At 40.6% G+C, this 17,442-nt stretch overlaps 1 protein-coding gene across 2 annotated transcripts in view; it reads left to right on the forward strand.

Moving 5' to 3' along the window:
• The window catches only part of LOC310904690 (protein FAM169B-like), a 194,999-nt gene that overhangs the window by 58,319 nt on the left and 119,238 nt on the right, over positions 1–17,442 (forward strand). For both annotated transcript variants that reach the window (XR_014588535.1, XR_014588536.1), the window contains exons 12-17: positions 3,381–3,491; positions 4,549–4,616; positions 5,386–5,482; positions 7,251–7,372; positions 10,118–10,314; positions 11,651–11,864. The gene's annotated coding sequence lies outside the window, so the exon portion shown is untranslated. The remainder of the gene's footprint in view (positions 1–3,380; positions 3,492–4,548; positions 4,617–5,385; positions 5,483–7,250; positions 7,373–10,117; positions 10,315–11,650; positions 11,865–17,442) is intronic.

The raw sequence follows: 17,442 nt of genomic DNA on the forward strand, positions 1-17,442 counted from the left end.
GTGGCGATGGTAATACCTCCTTGCTGCCCTCTCACAGATTGATTTTGACCCTTTATTTCCCCTTTCACCTGCTAATTACTTGATCATGTTCTCTTCTAATGCCCTTCCACCTGATGCTGGCCTCCTTTTGTCACTCGCCCATCCCGTGGCTGCCCGCCCCACCTTCTGGCTTAAAACCCTCTCCTTGCTGCCTTCTTCCTCCTGCTGCCCATCGTAAGGACCACCGATAATATCCAAAATATTTAAGGCAGCTAGTCTCTAATGCCTCCTTGTTGATGGGGTGGGGGAGAGGGAGTGAAATCAGGGGTTTCCCTTTTAATTTGTTCTTTGTTGCTGCTGGCATGACCTTTAGTCAGGTGCCTGGCTGTTGTTTGCTCGCTGATGGGTTTTACAGAGTGGTCCCTTGTAAATCTATACAGAAAGGGTGGGAGAGTAACTGGGGATGCTACACCACTGTTTTGTTTCCTGGGAGCCTATTAAAGGCAGTTTCCAGTTTATCTATCTGTCTTTTTGTCAATTTGCCTCCTGTGTCCGTGCACTTGTGCATTTATTTAGTGGTAATATTAGCTACTGTATCATCCTCTTGGATTGTGACATTGTGTTTCAGAATAAAGCCAGAGATGCAAAGTGCGCTGAACCCATTATGAAAAAATAAAAGGGCTTTCCTTGATGGCATTTAGCGCAATAAACACAGTTTGTCAGAGATGTCTTTATCTCCTTACATTTAAGCGATTAAATGTTGGTAAAAATAGCTTCAGAAATAAAACATGAAGAGAGCTTCTGGCAAAGCCCTGTCCAGTTTAATTCATACATTAAATATTTGCTAGTAGGGTCAAAAGCTGAATGCTTAGATATTTTGCCCTTTGAATGAACCTAGCTAAAATAAAGACAAGGAAATCAGTTCTGCAGAAGCTGTCTCCAGAATACTAGGATCAATTTAAACATCAAAGGATGGAAAGATCATACAGATGGACAGCCATATTATTCTGCACAATTAATACCCAGAGAGGTGTTTCCTGAATTCTGAGTCTTGTGCAGGGAAGATAATATTAAAATTTCAGAGTTTTAATTATGTAAAAGACAGTCCTTGATCCTTAGCTCCTGAAAAACAGAACAGTTGATTTTGCATTAATGAATGTAGAAAACATCCCCCAGCCTGAATCTCTGCATTGATGCAATCTTTTTACGGTCAAATTAGCATTTATATTTCTAAAGGTAATTTTTAGACAACACAATAAATAAATGATATGCCGGTAACCTCCAGATGGATAAAGTGGTGCTCGTGCGGCATTTACAATGCAAATTGGCTCGGCGGGTCCTGGGCAGGGTGGGCAGGGAGGGCCACGCTGTGCTCGGGGTCTAATGCTCTGCTTCACGCCCCGCAGGCTCCGTCTGTCCCTCGGCAGGAACCCTTCTCTTGGCAGGAGTTTGGCTGGGGGCACTGCTGATCCTATTCACACGGCAGGCAGGATCCGTCGTGAGTCCGGGTTCCCTAGGAGCATCTGTCCCTCGAGCCTCTAGGTTCAGAGTGTGCTATCACCACATGGTGTAGAGGTGACTTCTGGGAAGGTTTCTCCACGTTGGATCTTTCACGTTTTGGGGTCGAGCTCTTTGATATTGAGGTGTTGAGGAGAAGGGAGAGAGCAACAGGCAGTTGCTGTCACCAGCGGGAGCTGAGGTTTGCCCGATGTCTGCTCTAAGTCTGGGCAGCTCTGCTAGGCTCCGAGTCACACTTGTGCTTCAGGTTTCAGGGGCAGCTGTACCCTGGTAATAATCCCCCTGTGTGCCTTATTTTAATAAGATTCTGGCCAGGATTTCAGGTTCGAGGTGAATGATTTTTGTAGTTCAGAAGTATCACTTTCATGCTGAGGTTTTCTGATAGCTACTAAAACTTCACTTTTAACTGGAATTTTCTTTAGGCACCTAAATAAATGTTCTTATTTTTGTTATGTGATTTCAAGAGCTTCTGTGCTCTCAAAGACCGTACCACTACCTTTTAAGTTACCTAGCTTAGATGTCAGTCCTTTGAAAATCTTAGCCATGATTATTTTCTCATTGTATGTTACCAAAATTCAGTTTATTTTTTTAATAGAGGACTAGATTACATCATAGAGATTACACCATACCATTTAGTTTTGGAGTGTAAATGCTGTTAAGAATAGATTAAAATAAATAAAATTAGGCCCAAGGTCCTGACCTTTGTCCACTGAAAGGAAAAGCAAATTTTGTCGTTTACATCCATCAACTCTATCAGAGCAATTCTGCATGGTGATGAAAGTACACAGTATTTGCTTAGTTTGGCTCATGTGGTAGTCAATGGAGTGACTCGACTTCAGAAGCAGAGCGTTGCCTTGCTGTACGTAATTAACATTACAGTGCGGCCGGTTCTGCATATGAAAATCCAGGCTATTGTAAATTGTGGTTTCCTTGCCAACCATATCTCAGCTCTCACACTTCTGTAGTTGTCTCTATGATGCTTTGTGCATACCACTCACCTAATACTGGAGCTGGGGGGATCTGCAAAATCTAGCTGTTTTTCTTTCTGTTTGAAGTATTTTAATATAAAAACAAAAATAAAATTTAAGATGGTTCACTTCCCAAATAATTCTCTTCCAGAAACATTCTACTGAACAGACTTGACATTGGGAATGTTTCAAAAACTCATTTATTTTTTTTTTTGGCAAATGCATGTAGCTAATAAATTTGCATTCATAAATGTAAGCATTTATATCTGAATTGTGATTAAAGCATTAGATTTGACTCTTCTGCCAAACTGTAGGTCATATAGCATGAATTTTGTGTTTTGAATATTTCATACTTAGAGCAGACTGCTTGCCAGCAAATTATAGACCAAGACTTATTCCCAGAAATTACTTTCTGGTGAAGTTCAAATAATGAATATATGTTTGTGTCTGGAGAGAGGGAGGAAGTTAATTTCACTGGTAGTGTTGTTCGCAGCACATTATTTGGGCAAGTAGCCACAGCAAAAACTTTCGTGAATTTCTTCTTTCTCTCTTTGATTTGTCCCCAGAACACACTGAACTGGCTGGGTCTTCAGTTAAGGTGCAATTGCACCTTAAAGCTTGAGGCAAGAGAGCAGGATCTGGCACCACCCCATGGTGGAAGCTGCTTTGTTTTATTCCTAAATCTCTGTACTGCTAATACACACAAGGTAATAGTGCCAGAACAACAGCAGCTGTAATTTGGGTGGCCTTGTCATGTTCAGTGGACAGTGCTGTGGGGTCCTGCTCAGTGACCTGCCCTCACGATCTCCTTACGTAGCATTTACAGCCAGACTACCTGTGGAACATGGAGTGTGATTTGATGCACTGCCCTTCATGGCAATAACGCGATGTTGTTCTGTTTTCCTTGCAAATTAGAGATCCTCGCCGTTCTTCTGATTCCCTCACAATGCAGACTTGATAAGAAGAGGCTTCAGGCAAGCTGTGGAAGCCGATAAGTTCCTGGACTGCAGTGCAATCCTTAGTCAGGTGGGTGTAAAGGAGAGGACAGTGCGTTGTGCTGGGAGGACAGGCTTGGGTGCCAAAGCAAACTCTTAGGCTTGCACCTTAGGCTGGTCCTGCTGCCAGAGGTGATGCGTTGTCAAACTACAGCCTCGTTTCCTTACCTAGGGTGTGTATAAAGAGGGATTGGCATCAGGAACAGGCCATTAAGCAATTGAAACTCTAATAGAAAAACATAACCTTATCACAGATTTTTTTTTAAAAAACCCTTGGAAAATAGCTCAAATATAAGGTTAATTGGAGCCAGAAATGTCAAACTAATGTAGCAATTTACCCTGGGAGACTGCCCTGGCCTTTGAGTATAGCAATAGTACAGACTACTGAGTAGGATAGTGGAGAAATATAATAGGATTTTATGTAGTCCCCTGTCATATTAAACGTTCTTTGCAATTAATTTCTTGTTGCAATGTTATTTTCACTGACCTATTTTTTTTGACCTCCTACAATCTTTAAGCTACCAAAGTAGGGCGTACGGGAATTCACATTTCTTAAAAAAAAATAAAATCTTAACTTATAACACTATCAATATACATGTTGCAGTGTAGACTGATATTAACTCAGAGTGATAAAAAATGCCATTGGCTCATTCTAGAATAGCCTTTAGTCTGTGAGCTGTACTGATCCATTCAGGAAAAATGCTTCTTTTTGAACAGCTCGTTCAGAAACAAGTGGGAGTTCTCTTGGACTGAGAGTTTGAGGATGTCTGCCCTGTGAATGAAATATGATAGATGGTCTTCTTTTGCGCCTTCTGGTTCCTGGCTCTTTTTCTTCTTCTGTTATCTGGACTTCAGACTAAGCTAGCTTCGTATCGTAACCTAGCCTGGTTAGTCCAAAGCTACTGGACTGGAAATTAACAAAAATAAATTCCCTAAGTTTTGGAGTAGCCAGGGAATCCTGGTAAATTCTGACTCTTCCGACTCTCACTCAATCCCTTCCACCTTAGCTGGATCAAACATCCATTTTCATTTTTAAGCAAACATTACTGAAGTGCTTTGCTCTCTGTATTTTTATACAACTTCCACAGTTTACTGCAGAAGCAGCTGTATTTCTCCAGAGGCCTTAAGTTTCCCGAAGGCATCTCTTTGTCTGAAGGTACGCATGGGTGGGATAGTTAAATCCTAAAATAGCTCACTCCGGGGCAGAGTGAAACTTCCATCACAGAGGCAGATAGATGTCTGCTAGAAACAATGCAGGTGGTTTGGGAGGAAAGGGAAGCTACATGATCTCTGGAAGTCCCTTTCACTGCTGTGTTTCTACCATTCTAAATGATGTAAAGTGCTACCCTAGGATAGTACACCTGGTGCCCACCTTTGCAGTCAAGGAGACAGCTCAAAAGAGAGAGCAGTAGAGGCAGCAAAACTTTCCAATCTTGAATAAGAACTCTTAACGTAAGCCCAAGTGTTTTCCAAGCAAGCGTCCTTAATATTTTCCCCTGTGGTGGTAAGGATATATCTATATTTTTTAAGTAGAACTGGAACCAAATATCATTGAATCAAAGAAGCCTGCATTAATCAAAGCACATCAAAGAGGTTCCTCATCGGTTGCCTGGAGCAACAGAATCTACAGTGTATCATCTTTTTTATGCTAAGCTGGAGGAATTCAGAGGAAATAAATTTGTCTCTTTGCTCTCAAATGAACACAGAAATAGTATTTTCAAGGCTTCTTTAATAGTTCAGTGGATTGGTCTGTTTAGCCATCATAATTTCTGAGTCCCAGACCTACAGTTCTTGGGAATGTTTTTCAAATGAAGATCAATCAGACCAAAGTTTAAAACTAAATACGTGGTGGATGTGCCCCTCTTGACGAAGTTACATAGGTGCTTCCCACTCTTACCTTGTCTCTTTCTTTACTCTCTTCCTAGGATATTAAAATGGTACCCCTGTGACTCCTCGTTGCCTCACTACAGATGCATAATATTCTTGGCTAACAAAAGGAGGAAACAAGTCAGCTAAACAAAGGTGAGTCCCTGGTCAAGTAAAAAAACCCTGCCATCAGATCAATATTTTCTAATGTTCCCCAATACAGAAGTTAGGGGTGCTTATAGTTACTGCCTGTTTCTAGCAGATCAGTTTCTTACCTAAAACTTGCGGACACTCAGTGCAACCAAGTGGTTACTCAGGCACAGAAAGGCCTGAAGTTTGAATCTCAACTGGATTCATTCTTACACTTGCTTGAGCAGTTCGCTCACCAGCAAAACCTCTTTGTCCAGCCTGGGGGGTTTCAGGGTAGCATTGATAGATACCCAGACATTTCATGTTGATGGCATCTGCCAGAAATAAAATCCAGCACCACATGAGCGTAGCGATCAACCTGCAGTAACGCTGAGGTTGGAGCTATGTTTTTATGGTTTTCTAGGTCACACGTTCTACACCTCCTTCCTAATGAGTCCCAGAGCATTTGGCAGAATGTGTACCCATGGGCTGAGTCCCCTTCCCCAGCTCAGGGATGGAACGTGTTGGCAATTCAGCACGAGCAACACTTCACTCCGGTTGTTAAAACAGGAAGTGAAGAACAGGAGTTCTTCAATTGAAACTGCAGGGGGAATTTTAGTGCGGTAGAATTTAATTATCCCAACTGGAATATGGCCAGGATCTTGGAGTTTATAATACCCTCTGCTCTTGCAAAAAACGCCATAGGATCTTTAATGATCACTAGTGGTCAGTGGGCTTCACATCACATCTCAAAGATGGATATTAATCAGAAGTGGAGGTATTTCAGTTCAGATATAACACAAATATATTTGTATGGCCACTGGCTGCAGCCTTCAGGTTCAGGAGGGAATTAAACAGCCAGGGAGGAGACATTAGTCTTAATGAAAATGGTCCCATTTAAATCAATTGACATGCAGTGGGTGAAGAACAGCTGAGACATACACTGAAGTACCCATAAGGTAATATTTTGGTACACCAAATCACCAGCCATCTTCGCTGACCATCAGTATCATATAGTTTTGAAGATGGGATGGAAAAGGTTAACAGCATCCTTTGTACAATAAGGTCAACTCCTGTGGAAATCTGTTTTATGAATTTACCCTGATTTCTGTAATAGTGGAAGCTATGTGCAAATGAGTTGGGAAATGGGTGTAAGTGGCAATATTACATTGTGTTAATTAGCCTGGCATTGACGAACTGTACAAAGCCTGGGAACTTCCACAGCAGGAAAGAGAGCACATCACAGAGAATCCCTTTCGTCACAACTGACTTGTGCCATGGGACTTCAATTAAAAACCAGACCAGGCCACTTTTAATCGCTTTAATGAGAAATTAGTTTTGAAAAAAAAAATCTTTGTTAAACTGTCTGTCTACTTTTCTACAGTGCACTTCATCATGATGGTAGATGAGGTGCTAATTATCTGTCTTGGCTGCTTTTCTGAGCGCAAGGTTTGTTATTCCATACTGCACCTGTCACCATAGGCTCTGATGTTTGGGATCAGTGGGCATTACTGTACTACCAGCTGTAATAAAGAGTAGAGGGCCAATGATCCTGTATGTCTATTGTTAAAACGAAGAAAGACTTGCACAGTTCTCCCCATTGGTACATCCCAGTGCGTTGGTACTTAGACCATAACGGTATTATCTCAGGGAATATAGGTCTGCTACAGGATATTGCCACTTTAACCACCTGAAATGCCTTTTAGTTCCAGTTTCAACTCAGTGTCAAAAATATTACCCCTGTTTAAGATTAATTTGTGACAAAATGTCATATTAATACAGCTATATTTCCCAGGGGATAAATATGGCCTTTTGAAGAGCAGCCATGGCAGAGTGCTATATAGGACTATGGAGAATTATCAACAGGCTTTTGCTTTAGCAAATGTCATGCTACCAGAAGAATGGTGCAGTTTGCAGGTAAGTATAGTGTACGGACTGTTTTATTATAAGAGTGAGGTTATGATATTTTCTTCCTATTAATCCATATCTCATCCCTAATTATATTAGCGCCTCTCAGTGACACCTGATTAAGAATCTGAGGAGGAAACTGTCAGTTGCCTATAAATCCATCAGCATTGTATCATGTTTATTTTTGGCATTTTAGCTATTTTGGAAGGGTGATGTTTACCTGGAGGTTTGCACATCATTGGTAGAATTCCTTTTGGTTTACACCAACGGGTGTGCACAGTTGAGCCCTATGTGATGCTGAGGAGTTTGCTTTTAAGCAGCTAAATCCAGCACTAGTAGTAAGCAACTATAATTCCAGTGAAACCAATAACAGCTGCACCTGCATGTGCTAAGGCTGACTTTGGAACAGTACATCAGGTATTCTCTTTGTACCGAAGTAGAATAAACTTTGTATTTCATTGCACCTTCGGTACCTGTAGTATGCCTTGGATATGTCTGAGCTATTGAAAACAAACTTCTTAACAGCCCTCAGATGTAAAGAAAGGGAAGATGAAAAAAAGTCCTAAAACTAATCTCTTGCCTCACAGCATTCCACCAAGATGACTCAGAAAATGACAAGGGAACCAAGCTGCAAATTAGGCTCTAGTGTTTGTTGAAGACATTTGCCACTGGTAAAAATGAGTTATTGAAACAGTAAAGCTGAGGACTTCAGAGAAACTTTGATTGACAACAATAATTACAGCTATTCTTGTTCCTGTAAGAAATGCAGCACAGGCTAGGCGTAATAAATGTATGAAAATGATATTCTAAATCTGAGCAGAAGAAGATATAGGTCCAAACTGTTTGTGTCTTCTGTACAAATGTCTGTGCATTTTTATGTGTTAAAAGTAGCAGGAGCTACCAGGCAGGTGTGTAAATGTGCTTTGCATGACTAGCCAGCTAATTACTGAATGTTTTCTAAACAAGCCTCTGTGAATTCAGGCTGTCTTGCCTTGGTGGTGTTCAGTCCAGTGAAAGATTTTGGGTTTGTCACCCAAGCCACGCTGTGTAGCAGCAAGGTCAGGCTGGGGGCTTGGCAGGGCGGATGCAGTTCATGGGCTTCTGCCTTCCTTCTGCGTCCTGTCTCTGGAAGAGACACCTAATGATTGTTTGAGCCTCATACAGGCACTTCCAGAGTGGTCAAATGATTTCTTTTATACCTGAGGATAACGCAGTGCTTGGAGCTTGAGCTTTGTCCTAGGCAAAGAGGGGAGAGAGCTGAAGAGCGCTGTCTTCTGTATCTGCATGCAGCCTGTGGCCTCAGGTGGGGAAGCGCTGCAGCGACCTAGAGCTAGGAGCTCTTCTTTGTGGCTACCTGGGCCTGCCAACATCTGACATGTGCGTGTTTCCGAACATTAGACTATTCTAGACTGTACAGGGATAGGTGCAAAAGGGCCAGGAGTATTTCAGGCTCTGATGCTCTTAGGTGTCTGTTGTTGTCTAATGCTATGGAAGTCTAGCATATGAGAATATAAAACAAGTGTTTTGTAGCCACTACCTTTTGTTTTTATCTCTCTAACTTGATGACTGCCTACTATTTCCTTCTCCTGCTGTTGCAGTTGTTTGTTACCAGAATCCCCGTATCCCTCCCAACTCTCTCACACAGTGAAAGCAGGCTTGCAGCTGCACTTTGCTAGCAAGCAGCTCCAATTGCTCCACCAGATGTTTCTGCTGCGAGGAGATCGCTTTCCCTCTTCCCACTCCTGGTCTGAGATCTGGATTCATTTTATGACACCAGGCAAAGTGTGGAAGAAGGCAGCGCTGTACTAACCCTTCTTTCAAGGCTGCAGCAGTGCAAAGAAAGGGACTAGAGCACTGGTTGGTTTTATTGAACCCATTAGAACAGGTTGCCAGGAATTATTTAGTAGGGTTCACATTTACAGGAAAAGGAGAAATATGAAGTTAGTCAATCCACAAGTGCAGAGAAAGAGTTAAATTAGTGGGGGAAAAGAAAAAAAAATAAAAGAAAAAAATCCTTAATGCTGAAGAAAGATTATGCTGGCTTACTTATCAGGTTCATGCTGAGCCCAGTCGTAATTGGAATGTACCCTTTGTAAAGTTTATTGGGTCCTGGGGCAGCTTGTTACTGAACCGGTCAATTAATCTATTTTTTTTTTAATGAGTTAGGGGATTTCCTTTTGTGGAAAATCACCAGGAAACCTGACCAAATGCCCACAGCTTGGGGAAAGCGTGGCCTTAACATATAGAAAACCCTTCCTCCACAATTAGGAGGGGAAATAGACACCTCCCCTTATGGGCAGCACATTTGACCAATCCAGGGACAAAATAGATGGGATTTCACCATTGACTTACAGGTTGTCGAGGGAGGATCACCATGAAACAAGATTACTTGAATGCAGCTTGGTGTTGAAGGAAATAAAACTGTTGAGTCTCCCTGCTGAGAGACAAATGATTTCCATTTAAAAACCTGTTTGTTCCATGCTGTAACTCCCAATGTAGCAATAATTAATGATATCAGAAGGTTACGAAAGACATTCTGTTGTGCTTGCTCTGTTCTAGGCATGAAATTGGATTAACATGAAGATAAACTTAGACTTTAAATCTGTTGAGGAAATCAGTAATTATGTCAAAATTCACAAATATTAATCTTTTTAAGTGTGTCAGGATGCTGTTCATCTATCACCAAAACATCCTGCCTTGTCAGAATTCTGTTGAAAGGTTAATTTCTTAAAATACTTGGATTTTCAGTAACAGAATATTGTGAAGATGCAGCTTATCGAATAAAGAAAAACAACCTCACCTCCGGAAACGTGGTTATTTCTGTTTCGGTGGCATCCAGCCAGTACCCTCTCATGAGGAAGAATCAATTTGCAAGGTATTGAGTAAACCCTGGGGCTCTGCCTTGGAGAGGTGACCACCCATGAAAACAACTGACATGAAAAGACTGCAAGGTATGATAGTGAATACTTATTAAAAGCGTACCTTTGCTGCAAATGAGCACATGGAAACACTGTTGGCTTTCGGAGCAAGCAACGGGGGCGATTATAAAGTGTCTGAAATTAAGTTTGGTAGAAGTTCACTGGGTGATTGGAAGGGGAAGAGAATCCATGTTTTATCTTAAACATTTAATGAGTCCAATGCTGGCTCTGGTTCTACTGTAGCAAGTTTTAATCTAGCTGTTTTAGTAATTACAGAGGTGAAACAGTTGTGTGAATGTGTGCTTTGGTACAGCCTGCAATGAAGCCTGCTCAGTTGATGCTTTGTTGCTACTGATTCTCATGAGATGGAAACTCAGCTGGGTATGTCTATGTAAGTTGCAGTCATACCTTCCCATTGCAATTTAGCTATACCCTAAGGGAACGTGTTAGCTTTGAGTGCCCATTTAATTAAGTAGCCTGGTAGTACGATTGTAGTAGAAGTAGAAAAAATAACCATCAGTGATGGGTTCCATTCTCAGTGGAAATGGAGTTAGTGAGCACCTTGTATAAATCTATTCAGAGTGGTCCTCAATACCTCCTACCATGAAACTTGCATCTAAAACACTTTGAGATTTAGAGATACGTGGTCCAAGAATTACAGTAATTTCATTCTTGCTTAATTCATTTGAAAATGCAGGCTGAACATACCTTAGAGAAAATGGGTTTTTCAGATCGGGAAGATGGTTAGGAAGCTGAGAAATTGGCTCCTATAGACATGTGTTGTTGGGGCATCACAGAGATGGCATCATCCAAAAGATTGACAAGTCTTTCATCAAAATATAGTTTGTTTTTGTGCACAATGCTGGCAAAAAGAGAGGGTGTGTGTAGCAGCAAGTGTGCATCACATGAGAAAGGCGTTTTCCAGTTGCTGAATGTCAGGAAAACCTAAGGGGAAGGCTAACAGAAAACTTCAGTATTTTCCTGAGCAGGTCTCAAAGCAGATGTGATAACAGTATTCCAAAAATCTGGATTTTTTTTGACGTTAGGTGGAAAAAACGGCATAAGGAAATATGTTTACAAATATTGACAATTTTTAATGTGTTTCATAAATTAAGGGCTTTTAATGTATATGCTGCCTTTTAAGAAAAGTCAATGGTGAAAAAGAGTATGTAACCTCCATAGGTGTTTCTTATTGGCTGGAAATGGTTTCTTAGCGCTTCCAAATTTCATACTCTGCTTTACTGCACATAAAGTTAACTCCATCTAGGAGTTACAGAGGGGTACATCTAATTGCTCTAGTCTTTTAAAAAAAAGAAGACCTTTCACTTTTTGGAAAATGGTCATCAAATCATGTGCTTCCCTTTTCTAGATGAGCTGTCATCTTATTAAATTGGAAGGAGAAGGGCGTGAAGGCAGAGAGTGGCCGTGGGTGTATTTTCAAGACGACTATGGAGACAAGCAGCTCCCATTCAGCAGGATGGTCTTTGTGTCTGGCTGACCTATGGACACAATGTGTCTCTTGCATTTCCGGACCCGAGGTGTTAAACCAGCGCAGCTCGGTGCTATGGCATGTGGTCTTACTGGTAAGTTGGGGATTCTGCACTGTGCCCTCTGTAGACATGTCCTAAGTGTCTCGGCTAAGATTATATGGGTAGTGTGTGATTGGAAGGAAAATTAAACACAGGCTTAACCTTTGGTGATAACCACAAAACATACCTTGCTGTTGTTGACTTTAGTGAGAGCTACAAAGTGTTTGTGCGGGGGGATAATTAAGTCCCTAATGTTTATGAAATATCCAATCCGTTTTATATAAAAAGGTTTCTATGATGACCAAGTCAGACATAAAGAGGTTGTCTCATTATTTTTCATTTTATTATTATCTACTTCTCTTTACCAATTTCTTTTTATTTTTTCCTATGCCTCTCTTTTCTTTATCATAGGCTGCTTGCATGGGCTTAGCCATAAAATCATCTCTCTGTGAAAGAAACATCTTTCTATTTATTGTGTCTATTTTTTATGATGACTTTTACTTTGAATTTATTTAACAATACTCTACTTCTTTCCTTTCACTACATTGTAACTGCTCCTTCCTGTGTCATTTGGAACTGGCCAAAGTTGGCAGATCTCAAATTTCTTTTTCCTCTTTGAAATGTGCAGATTCTTTCTCCTTCAGTGATAATGGGCATTGTGTTTCCTTAGAAATATTTTTGGGGGCCTATTATTTCTCAGCCACTTCAGTTGGCAAACTGAAGGCTTGGAAACAAATTAGCTTGGATGGCAGCCCAAGCTGTCAAAATGAGCCTTCCATTCATTACTGAATCATCCACCTCCTGCATTTAGATCTTCAGTCCCACTTTTCCAGTAAGCTTCTCAGTTGAGTTCTTGGAATTCTTTTTTTCTGTCACTTTTGAACTCACTACTCCAGTCTACTTCAGTTACGACCACACAGCAAAGCTACTTCCCCATTATCTGGAAGTAATGAACTAATAATGCCAGTATAGAGGGCACAGCTGGGCATCATTTTTGGTAGAAGACATTAAAATTATATTTTCCTCACATATTATTTCTCTATGAGTTCTCTGAGTCTGAGGCCTTGATCACTTTGTCAGGCAAGAAATTCCAGGTAGGAAAACTGATTCCTACATGGTTATCGTTAAAATCCTATTATTAGTCTTGCTCTGAAAAGTTCTGGGGATGAGGTAGGAAGATCTAACATCCTTTACATAGTTATGTCCCGTAAGTATTGTCCCTCACTTTTCTGTTTTTTTTTTTTTTGGTGTTTTTCTGCTTTTTTTCTCCTTTTTATCAACAAATGTTTTTTTTTTTTCAGAAGAATAAATCTCTTGGAAATATCGTGTAGCATCTTTTAATGTCTTTTCACTTTGCGTAAGTGGTGACTGATTGTTGAGGGGATTTTCAGAACACCATGTTTTGGTTTCAGACATTAAATTTTTTTCCCACTGTTTTAGTCAACTTTTTGATACTATTATTTGAGAGATATTTTCAGGGGAAAGGTCATGGCTTTCCTGCTTACTTCTTTCTAGAAAAATGTATGCCCCTCTGGTCTGAATACCTAACAGCATCATTTAGGACTTGGACAATGAAAGCCTTGGCCAAAGATCACAAGGACTTGCATACCTGGAGAAATGTGAAGAGAGCGGAGGAGGATTATTAGGCTGTGTAACAGGTAGTCTAAAAAAGGTACCTCTTCCCTTGGCCGCTACAATCTTGTTTTGCTCTTAGGCAACCTATTTCTGTACTCTTTATTCAGGCACTCCTGATAACTCTTTTTATTCTGCTTGAGTAAAAGCAGATCATGAAGAAACAGCTTTTTCAGATACATATAACATGTGTCTTCACCAATGGTATAGGAAGAATTTCTAGCATGTAGAAATTCAAGGGACAGCACCCTTGAACTGAGTTGAAACGATGATTTTTTTCAAGGACATCCATGGGCCTCTTACTACCAATAAGTATAGAGCTGTTCATAGCTGTTCATGCAGCCTCCAACAACCTGTTATTCTGCTTTCTTATTCTACAGTTAGGTAGAAAACAGTGCGTTAACCATCAGATTGGTAAGAGGAAGAAAAGCATGCCATGGCACACGTGTTTTTTTCTTTAATGTATTGTGTAAACTGGGGTAATTTTCTAAGACATTTTCTGTGATGCCCGCATAAAGATGGTTGCTCACGAGCTACGTGTTAGCAAGGAAAACTTGATCGCTGTTGCACTTACTGTGATGAAACTTTAAATTTTTTTTTATCAACTTCTCTGGAGTTCTGACACAGTTATAATTCTGTTAGAAAAAAAAAAAGGGAAAAATTTATAGGATTTTTCTTCTAAGCAAGGTAAGACTATTTCCCTTTTTGGTACACAAGAATATTCCCTCCCAAATTAAATAAACATTTAGCATAAATTACACTGTGGTGATTATTGCAATTCAGGGACTAATGATTTCCTTTTTCTCTGGCTTTCCTGTTATGCAGTCGGCTGTGTTTCCACACTTACGCTGGTGAATTAACTCCCTGTGGATAATGTAGCTTCACTTGAGGCAGATGTCAAGACTCTTAATCAGAATTTAAGTAGCCTCAATTACATTCACCTTAATTCACTTTGGAAGTGAAGTAAGTTAAATTGAATTAGGGCTACTTTAATTCTGAATACAGAAGTCCACACAGATATTCAATGCATTTTAGCTAATTTCTTCTAAAAATTAATTCAGATTCTCTTTGCAACTGCTCTCTGAAGTACAGATGTAGAGTCTGTGGATGCTGGAGATGAGGAATGGAGGGGAATAGACAATGCCGGGTATGAAAGTTGTAGCTGAGAACTATTGGGTGTAAAGGATTTAATCTTGGCCCACAAAGATGCTTGATCTGAACTTGAGACACAGTGCTTGGCCAGAGTGTGCTGATCAGGAAGTGGAAGAGAATTATTGCCCTGAGGAGTGCAATTCCATAGCAAACAAGAAATGTATTTGGCCCCAGTGCACAAAAATCTGGATCTTTTTGTGCCTCCTTTGAATGAAATCTTTTCAGATAGGAACTGCCTTATGTGGGTTTGCAAAGCAGTCGGCTCTATGAGCTGCAACTGCAATTAAATGGTTGCAAATATACATGTGAAGAGAGACATGCTGAATGAAACAAAGAATGTATGTATTCCATTGTTATGAAGAGTGACCAACAGCAGAGCTTCTGAGGATAGAACTTAGGGCACTAATTTTCTCAGGCATTCACTGGTATAAATTAGCAAAGGCTTAGGATTTCATGAGACAGAAATAGAGGTTTTGAGTGATTATTAATTTCTCATAATGGATTTTTTTCCATTCATTGTTGAGCACTTTACTAAAACTGAAGTGTTTACTATTGTCTCTCTAAATATCTATATCATTATCTACTACCTCTCTACCGTTTGTATATGGAATGCAGCGGAATGCTTAACCCCACAGGTGCGTGGCCCACGCGACCATATCCTGTGTCTGGATTGTGTTCTCAACTTGCACTGTTACCAGCAGCAAGCAGTGGCGTTAGCTAACGTGTTTGTCTTGCAACCTGCATATAAATTGGTTACCAATGCTTAGCTTCAGAAAGTCTCTGTTTTGTAGCCCCCTATCGTGCAGTAGGCCCTGTACAAACTCAGGATCAGAAAACAGCTTTACTCCGAAGAGCTTACAGCATAAACTGTCAAAAGAGAAACAACCTGCCTGCAGCCAGAGTACAAAGGGCACAATACAGTGTTAGGATGATTAGGTAAAGAGTAGACAAGAAAACAGAACAGGAGCTTATGCAACTTGCAGACTTATGATCCACCCGTGTCCAGAACAAGAGTACAGTCCTGTCCTCGTAAAAAGGATACGATAGAAAACGAGAAGAAGGTACAGAGGAGGGCAACAGGGATGAGTAGAGTCATTTAATGACTTTCATTGGAGAAATTAAATAAAATAGGGCGGTTCAGCTTGGAAGAGAGACAAGTAATACAGGTGTGTGTAAATTCAGAAATGGCATGGGAAAAGTGAATTGGAAATGACTATCCCCTCGTAACACAAGATTAAAGGGTTAACGAAAGGAATTTTCAGGCAGCTATGTTAGAACACAACAAATAGAAGTGCTTTTTCACACAGTGCATAATTCAGTTGTGGAACTTAATGCTGACAGATATAGATTCAAGAAGCAATTAGACAAATTCATGGAAAATAGGTCCAGCAGGGGCTATTAAACACACTGGTGCAGATGCAACCTCTGGCTCAGGAAATCCCTAAATGGCAGGCTGCCAGAAGCTGGAAGAAGCATCACTCTAGGCCTGACATGCCTTTCTGTTCTTTCTCTGAGTGACCACTCCAGGTTTGCTACATAGTGTGGGTTTGAGGCCTAGATGGAAGATGGTGTCTCTTAGGCTTCTGTTTATCCTTTGGCATTGCTCATATTCCTTGTATTATTTCATTGAATTCCCTCTTTTTACAGAGCTGTATTATATTGTGTGGATTTGATGTTTGACAATAGTTGAATTACACAGTACAAAGAATAAAGTATCAGCCTGCTCTCATGACAGTACAGAAATGCATAAGCACCATAATTAACCCTGTGGCAGACCACACAGGCTCCCGATCCCATCCCTTCCTAATGGCTGAATGGGAAAGATTAGCATTTCAGCACTTCTAGAAAGTTACACAATCAAGGGTTTGGCAGAAAAAGGGAGGGAATGAATTCCAAAGTACCTACCAGTAGACCTTCATCCTTTCAAACCACTTTTAGATTAACAGTCACTGGTGAGACTGTGTCCAACCTGCTTAGCATGGTTTATTAGCATTTTTATAAAAAAAAATGCTGTATTTCTAGGCTGGACTTTGACCCTCATAATCTCCAGATGTAGAAACCCATGGAGTACATTAATTCATTTGTACAGGCTGAATTCAGCCAGAGAGATTGGTTTGCTGCAATAATGTCCCTGCGCAGCATAGAACACCAGGAGCCTACTGCCTCAACACTAACTTGTGCAATGTTGGGCAAATCCTTGCCCCTCCAACAAACTGTTTTCCGAGAGTGGGTCTGCAGGGAGCTGCAGTATGGCCACAGCTTCATCCTTTTCTCTGCAACTTTCTTTCTTTTGGATTAGGGCTTCACAGGGGTCCACAAACCCACCAGCTATGAACCAAGGTACCAAATAGACTGTTAATGCTGTTCAGGTTCTGGTTCTACATTGAATGATACCCTACTGGTTCTGGGGGAGAGCTTTTGTCTTTTTCCTTCTGTGACAAAGAAACAGCTCATGTTATATTGAGCTCCTAGATTCTCTTTGATTTTATGTCTAACCTTTCATTGTGAGGCTGCTGGTGCAAGTGAAATCAAAACGCCTTTGTGAAAGTGTCTTAACAAGACAGTGTCGTGGTTGTGTAAACTCTCATCTTGCTCCCAGTCAGTGCAAGCTTGGTTCAGGCTCTTATGTATTCCAGAAGACCACTAAAAGGTGATTTCAGGCATATTGTGCTTTCTGTTTATTTGCCACAAAATAATTAAACATTGTTTTTGCATTTCCAGAGTGTTTGTCCCTAACACTGCCTAAATGAATCACACACTGTTCTTTTCTTAACCCAAATGGGATAGATTTGGAGTCAAGCTGTGATAATCCCAGAGTACAATATATAGAATTAATTTATAGAGATGT

This window comes from Anser anser (assembly GCF_964211835.1).
Source record: "Anser anser genome assembly, chromosome: 10".
NCBI lineage: Eukaryota > Metazoa > Chordata > Aves > Anseriformes > Anatidae > Anser > Anser anser.